This window comes from Trichechus manatus, unplaced genomic scaffold (assembly GCF_000243295.1).
Source record: "Trichechus manatus latirostris isolate Lorelei unplaced genomic scaffold, TriManLat1.0 scaffold00104, whole genome shotgun sequence".
Taxonomy (NCBI): Eukaryota; Metazoa; Chordata; class Mammalia; order Sirenia; family Trichechidae; genus Trichechus; species Trichechus manatus.
This window is the reverse complement of record NW_004444040.1, coordinates 527150-535223: the sequence shown is the minus strand read 5'-3', so window position 1 is coordinate 535223 and position 8074 is coordinate 527150. Positions and strand designations below refer to the sequence as shown.

At 48.0% G+C, this 8074-nt stretch overlaps 1 protein-coding gene across 1 annotated transcript in view; it reads right to left on the bottom strand.

The window, feature by feature from the left end:
- Nucleotides 1-740: 740 nt before the first annotated feature.
- Nucleotides 741-8074, bottom strand: part of STK35 (serine/threonine kinase 35) — a 44486-nt gene continuing 37152 nt past the window's right edge. Inside the window, exon 3 of the mRNA XM_023737496.1 lies at nt 741-1664. The gene's annotated coding sequence lies outside the window, so the exon portion shown is untranslated. The remainder of the gene's footprint in view (nt 1665-8074) is intronic.

Below are 8074 nucleotides of genomic sequence, written 5' to 3'. Positions count from 1 at the left end.
GTCACATACCAACTTAAATGCCCTCCAACATTCTCCCCTGTCAATCCTATGCTGGTTTAGGTAAAAAAAAACAAAAACAAACTCCAAAGAACAATTTCTTTCTGCTTCCCCAGAAACCTTTCTTATTTGGGCCATAATGGGAGCCTTCAGAGTTGCCAACGTAGTGTCCAGACAGAGAGGGACAACACAGGAGCGGTTCCCATCTCCCTGCAGGGTACAGAGAAGCAACCCACGAGGAGGGAAGCCCCACTTAGGAAGGCTGCAAGAGCGCTGTCAGAGAGCACAAGAGAGGCTACACAGACACTGGTGGTGGGGGTGAAGCATCACAGTCCGGAAAGCTGTATGTGGCCAGCCCAGAAATGGGTACCTAAGAGTTGCAGGGGGTCTACTGAGTCACACAAAACACCTCCCTGCTCTCAAGAAGCTCATTCTTTTCCCATCATACACATCCACACTGAGGGCAGGTACCTAGCAGTAAGCCCCTGGGGGTGGGGAGGGAGATGGTGCTTGACACTATGTCAGCAGGGCAAGGTCACAGGCCCTGGCACAGAGGGCACACCCTTCACTGCAAGGAGATGACAGGGGCAGCCAGTTCAGGACACCCTGTTATTATGGCAACGGTCCCAGCTGGATCTTAGGGATGGGGCAGTCTCTGTGACAACCAGGACCCTTGGTGAGCGCATCTGGAAGAAGACAATCCAAGCAGCAGCAGGTGATGGGTGCTGACCTCTTAAGCAGTGACAGATACCCACTGAAGACCCAGCTGTGTCCCAGGCAGAAGTTTGGCACAACAGTTTTTTTCCTGGGGGTCTTCCTCAGCAGGAAGAACATTAAGAGAAAGGTAGACTTGTAGAGCCAGGGTGGGGAGGCCACTCATCTGCCAAGGATGTGGGAAACAGGAGATGATCACCCTCTACCCTCCTCCCCTCAGAGTTCCCGGTTAAAAAGGGCAGACGGAGGAACTGGTTCCCACCACTGTAAAGTCCTGGTTGTGGCCTGCAGCTTCAAACAGATTAAAAAGAGCAAACCACGCAGTTTAGACCTTCTTTCTTGAGTCCTCTAGGCCAAGCCCTGGTTGTCTTCTTCCACGTGGTTCTTCGCCTCTGACCATTTCCAAGGCCCAAGGGCTAGCCATGACCAGCCCACCAAGGAGTTGGCCAGTTCCTGCGTCTGATGGGGAGGTGGCCCAGCGGCCTCCTTAGTCTTCATACCCCCTTCCAGGAGAAATCTCCAAATTCTCTCTGGAGAGGCAGGACTTCTCTGGGAAAGTGAGGTGTTATATTTAATAAGCAGAACTGAGAGATGTGTAAAAGAAAGACAGAAGGAAAGGGAAGGACAAAAACAAAGAAGTTCCCCAACCCCTTATAAAAATTAAAAATAAAATTTATACATATGCTTTGTCCATATTAAATTTCTTTAAAGAAACTGGTGCTTGTCCACAGCATAGCTTCCTGCTCTTCTGAAGTCGCAATTGGTTTAAAGAAAAAAAAAATAAAATAAAACAAAAGACAAAAAAACAAAAACAAAGGAAAACATCCAAACAAAAGCTTCACATTGCCGGAGATCCAGCTGTCGGGAAATCGCCAACCAGCCAAGCCACCACCTGTACCCTCTGCCGTCCTCTGTGCGAGACATGATGAGACTGTGGGTCCCGAGGGATCAACCTGGAAGACAGAAGGAGGGAAGGAGTGGACATTGGCTCAGTGGGTTTGGGGGCGCCTCCAGCCACAGCATAGGGTCCTGGCATTCAGCCCAGAGGAACTCAGAAGCTGTGTGTGCGTTGCAGGGTGGGGGACATGGCAGAGGGGCAAAGAGTTTTCTAAATATTTATATGGCTTACATCTACCTTCACCACAATCACCGTGATGCATACATAAATTATTCTCATTTTTCAGACAAGAAAACTGAGGCACAGGTTTTATAACTTGCCCAAGGTCACATCAACTAAAGGGCAGATCTTGGCTGGGAACCCAGGTATGCTGGCTCCAGGCACAAACCCAGTCGGGAATCCCATCCCTCTCTAACAGCTTCCATGTACTGTTAGGACAAAGACGTCACAGGACCCTGCATGGTCTGCCCCCGCAGACCTTGCCAGCCTTGGTTTCACTCATACTTCCCTCCAACCTTCCATGACTCATTGTGCTGTACTTAAACTTCACAGCAACCCACGCAAGGTTTATTTACCCCATTTTAGAGATGAGAAAACTGAGGCTCAGAGATGTCACAGTCACACTTGGGCCTCTAAGAACCTGAACAAGGCTACCATCTAAAATCTTCCAAAAGGCCAATTCACCCAGAGTCCCACACACTGGGGCAGTGCTGGACTCAGAGCTAGGTCTCCTAGAGCCAACTGGTGGCACTCTGCCCCACTGAGTACACCACCTGGCTTACGAATGAGGGCTCAGGGCCAGAGCCCGTGGGTCAGTTAACAGGCTCTGCCACTTGACTTTGGGTGAGTCTAAATCCTCTGCTCCTTGGTCTCTTCACCTGTACCTACCTCACAGGTTATTACGAAGACTAATGAACTAATATATATAAAACTTAGAATAGTGCCTAGCCCTATTATTATCAGCCATTATTTGAAAGCAACCTTGGTGCCAGGCCCTCAGGAGTAAGACAAGAAGCCTGCCCTTCAGGGACCTATTTTATTGGAGGCCTAGAATATAAGAGCCGGCAGAAAGATTCATCTTGAGCCAGACTCCACTCCCCACCTAGGCTGTCCCAGTCTGGGCAACCTGGTCAGAGCTAGTACAGCACTGTACTAGGCAGGGTGGGGCCCCCCAGGACAGCAATGCTCCATCCTAGCTGCACGAGAGAATCATCTAAGTTTTAAAATGGCTGCTCCGACCGCAGAACAACTCAATCAGACAAGTCTTCCACTGTGTGCCTGAAATCCCACCAGTAGCTTCAATGCTCACTAAGAAGTTACTGAAGGCTGGTGGGCAGTTCTGCCATCAGTCACTAACACCTCAGTCTCTGAGGGGTCAGGGGTCTAAGGAAGGGGATTCAATGGGGAAAGTCCCCAATGTCAGGTCCTTGACAGAATCAGAAAGACCAGTCGGCATCCAAACAGCATTCCTCTCCCCCACCCCAGAGAACTCAGCCCCCAGGGGTGCTGGGGTCTCACACTTCACTGCTTCCAGCACTGAGTGCAGCTTAACAGATGGAGCTGCTCTTGTGACGAGCCAAGCGAAGGCCCCACAAGAGGTAAATGGGGTCACAAGAACACTTGGTGTCATGGATTGAACTGTGTTCCCCAGAAATATGTGTCAACTTGGCTAGGCCATAATCTCCAGTATTGTGTAGTTGTCCTCCATTTTGTGATCTAATTGTCTTAAATGTGTTGTAAATCCTAAGAGACAAGATTAGGTTATGCTAAAGAGGATTAGGGTGGGATATGACACCCTTACTCAGGTCACAACCCTGATCTGATGTAAGGGGAGTTTCTCTGGGGTGTGGCCTGCATCACTTTTTATCATACAAGAATTAAAGGAGAGAGAAGCAAGCATAGAGAAAGGGACCTACTATGACCAAGGAAGAAGAGCCAGGAGTGGAGGACATCATTTAGACCTGGGGTCTCTGGGCTAAGAACCTCCTAGAACCAGGGGAAGATTGATGCCAAGACACATGGAGATCTCCAAGGGATGCCAGGCCCACAGATGTTGAAAGGAGACAAGGATCTTCCCCCAGGGCCAACAGAGAGAGAAAGCCTTCCCCTAGAGCTGATGCCCTGAATTTGGACTTCTAGCCTCCTAAACTTTGAGAGAATAAATTCGTGTTTGTTAAAGTCATCCACTTGTGGTATTTCTGTTATAGCAGCACTAGATAACTAAGACACTTAGGATCAGGCCTAGGTGGACCACTAGCCTCGGACAAGTCATGGCTCTTCAGACTTTAGTGTGCATCCAAGTCACCCGGGGATCTTGATAAAGCTCAGGCCTAGAAGGGGGCCGAGATCCAGCTTTTCTAACAAGCCCTCAGGGGAGCCTGCTGTTGCTGGTCTGAGGACTGCACCTGAAGTAGCAAGGGGTGTTTATAAAGCCCCTACACCCTGCCCTCCTCACAGGGCTGTGATGAACTGGTATGTTACTGCTGGGGGACTTCACGCCAAACACAAGAACATCTGATTCAGGATTTCCATCTTTAGGGCACCATCCCAGACATATACGTTACATATAATATTTAGGATAGGGTCATTCACAGCAGGGTTTGTCAGAGTGAAAAGTCTGGAAACTGCCTCAAAGTTCGGTGGGATTGGTTAAATATATTATGGCACAGCTGCACTGTGTAATCCTATGCAGCCTTTAGAATGATGCTGATGACTGTTCAGTGATAAGAAAATACATTCTCTATTTATTGGAAGTAAGAAGAAGTTACAAAATAGTGTGTAGTCTATGATCCCTTTTAGTATGTATATATATATAATTTTTTCCCCATTGAGCAAAGTGGCAGAGCAGAAGGCATTCTGGTGGGGAGAATGGAACCCAGTGTATTACGAGCAAGTCCATTCCAGAAGGCCCTGCTGGCTGACTTGTTGCCAGTGCAGCATGCCAGATTAGACCTGAGCCAGGTGCGCAGTGGCTAGACTTGGTCTGTCATTTGTAGAACACATTTTCTGTGCCAGGCATCACTCAGGAGCTGTGCTATCTTACTCAGCAGCACTAACCACATGTGATTATTTGAAGTAAATTCTGTTCCTCAGTCACACAAGCCACATTTCCAGTGCTCAACAGCCACATGTGGCTAGTGGCTACCATATTGGACAGCGTGGGTGTAACACTTCCAACATTGCAGTAAGTTCTAGTGGACAGTGCTGCTCCAAGTTTTCCATACTGAATTCAGACAACCCCATTTGGTGTCATCCCCACTTTATAAAAACCTGAAGTGCAGAGATCTTACTCTCAGTTATGTCAAACCTGGCCAGAATGTGAACCAGATCTGCTTCCAAAGCTATATTCTTTTCCCTACTGTACTACGCATTCAAGGAAGTTAGAGGCCAGAAGAACTTCACCTAGTCTAAGGCTTTCATTTGACAGATGGGAAACTGAGGCCCCCAAAGAGGAAGTGACCTACCCAAAGTTACACAGAAAGTGACAACACTAGCACTCACAGACATTCCCTCCCACCACTCTATACCTATCCCCACCCCACTACTGCCTGCCTTTCTTCTCCTAGATGGTTCTCTGCAGTCCTTCTGGGCCAGAGCCCTCCCCACCGTAACTTGTTGCCTGTCTATAGCACTGGCTCGTTGTCCTCAGCTCCTGGTGAGACACCTGGCTGGTCCTCCTAAGAGGCAGTGGAGTACAGAGACAATGGACAATGTACTTCCTGTCAGCCTGTTTTCTCCTATGAGAAGTGGGGACTCTTGAGGTTTGAGTGAACAAATGCCTGAAAAGTACCCGGCCCAGAGCAGGTAATGACATATATGATGAGGCCATCCCATCCCAACCGTCTACACAGGCCGTGGGGACTCTGCCATTCAACCATCAAAACTGTTTCTAGCTGGATGAGGGTGCCATGAAAAGGGCACTCTCAGGCACCACTGGAGGGGTGTGAAAACGCCTTTTAGAAAGCAATTGGGCAATGTTGCCAGAACTTTAAATATGCTTGTACCTGTAGACCCTGTAATTACACTTCTGGAAATGTAACTTAGAATCCCTGAATGTGGAAAGAACTTTATGAATAAAGATGTTTACTAAAGTATTATTTAAATTATGAGGCCAATAACCCACAAGTCCAAAACAAAATGAAGTGTGGTAGAGCAATTGATCCATCTACTCAATGATACACTGCAGAGGCAATGAGTGTGGCATTTTGAACAATATTTTGGCAGAAGCATGTCCCTGAGTTAAATGGAAGAAGTAGGCTACAAAGTTGTGGGGCATACAGTATGACCACAACTATGCACAAAACCAAAAGCCCCCACGTGTAGGAAAGTCTGGCATGCAATAAATCTAAATGTTGTGCTTGTCGTGGGTAGATTTTCCTCTTCCTCCACTCCTCCTCTGTATTTTCATACTGAACACACATCACACTCTTATGCTGTAATTTTTAATGGGAAAAAGTGTATGTACTTTAATGAAGAAAAAATGTTGGCAGTCCTAGCAGAAAGGTCCTGGAGTAGCCGTCTGAGACCAGAGCCAGCTCTAGTCTGGGCTCCTCCACACTCAGTGGACACTGGAGAATGTTCCCCATCTGTCTAAAGAGGTTAGTCATGTGGTTCCCTACTCCACTGTACAGGTGAGGGGTGACTTGGTATCTGTGCATGGAGTGAAGTGGGGTGGATGGTAAAGGCACTGGAAAAGTACATGATCTGAAGGAGAACAGTGATTTCTCAAGCCCCATCTTTTACTCACCTGTTTCTGTTCCCCTGATATTAATTTCCCTCAACAAAAATCCATTGGTGGGTCCTATATCTCAGATTTTGATTTGGAAAAATATAATCACATAAACATATCTTGTGATGGCTCAGCCATCTCAAACTCTAGCTGCATTTAGCATGCCCATTGCTTTCCCCCCACTTTCAGCAGATCAGTAGATCAACTAGAAGATGAGGGGGTGGGGAAGGCTGGGAGGAACACCATCTCATCATCCAAGAAACTAAGACCTTGCAAAGTATGACAAGAAAAGGCCAAGGAACTGTATGGCCATGTGTGATCTGCTAAAATAATCTCTGGGACCAGCTATGATCTTTTCAATACTTCTTTCAACCCTACCCCGTAGGACTCAAACTGAAGATAACCTCTGAAAAGGAGGACCACCAGCAGGAAGACAGCACATGGCAGCTGATAGGTAGTGCCTGAAGGAGGCAGAGATTCCAAAGCCAGAATCCCTTTTTGACAAACAAGTGGAAGAGAATGTGATGCAGAAGGTCACACCCCAGCACAGCCTCTGCACTCACTCCTGAGACACTAGCATGTAATGACTGCTATAATCACCAGGTCCCTTGCCAGGAGGAGAAGATGACATTTCCCACAGGCTCCTCTACCCACCAGTGTTGGCACAGGCTTCGGCCCTCCTGGTAGCAAGCCTCAGGACAGCTCACAGGTCTGAGTCTGGTTCTCCACGTCGGCAGGGAGAAGGAAAAGACAAGAGCTCTCTCTTCTCTGGAGAGGGCCTTGGCTTTGGGGTTCCTCCTCAGCCTCCCATCAGAGAAGGCTCACCTTCCACAGGGACTGATGGCACAGTAACTTCACCGGGAGAATGTGGGGTCCTGTCTGTAACCGTGGACAGAATGGCCCGCACTACATGGTTCTGGAGGAAAGCAGCAGCAGCCCGTCTCAGGCACTTGTTGGAAACAATAATCAGCCCTGGCTGGCCCTCAGGCTTGTTGCACTTCATCTTAGCAGCTGCCACCTCTCGGCTCCCTGACTGCCCCGCTTTGGCTGGACTGCCTGGTGATCAGTTTCAACCAGGACTTGCCTTTTGGTGAAACCCCTCCAGCTTATTCCCCTCTCTGACCACAGAGCCATTCTAGAGGGCAAAGCCACATCTGCTAAGCATTATGAAAAACGGTGATGTGACAAACCTGCAGGTGACATCTGCAGTACATTCCATCTTTCTTTTCTACGCTCATCTAGTTTTGTAAGGATGGGTATTTGTCCAGTTTTAACAAGGAAACAGGCCCAGAGAGAGGGAGCAACTTGCCCCATGTCACAGGGCTGCTGAACGATAGAAACAGCATTTAACCCAAACTTTTTCAACTTCACTGCCCAAACTTTTTTCACTGAGTCTTCATTTAGTGCTTTCAGAGCCTTAATAACACTTGTTCCCCCTCCCCCCGCAAAAAGCCATTTTGCTTCATCTCCTTGCGTATGCATTCCTGGGTGTGCTTCTAAAGCATGATCTGGGTTTATCTGGGGCAAGGGTCTGGGTACCTAAAGGGCAGGCTCTAATAGCTTGCATTTGTGGTGGTCTTGATGGGAAGGTATTGCTGATTTGGGAAGGTCTGTTGGCAAATCCTTCACTTTCTTATTTCAACTCTAGGATGAAGCTCCCGCTTCACATCCTACCATCTTCTTTCTCTGTAATGATCACAACAGCAATCTCCTACTGAGCATTTAATATGTGCTGG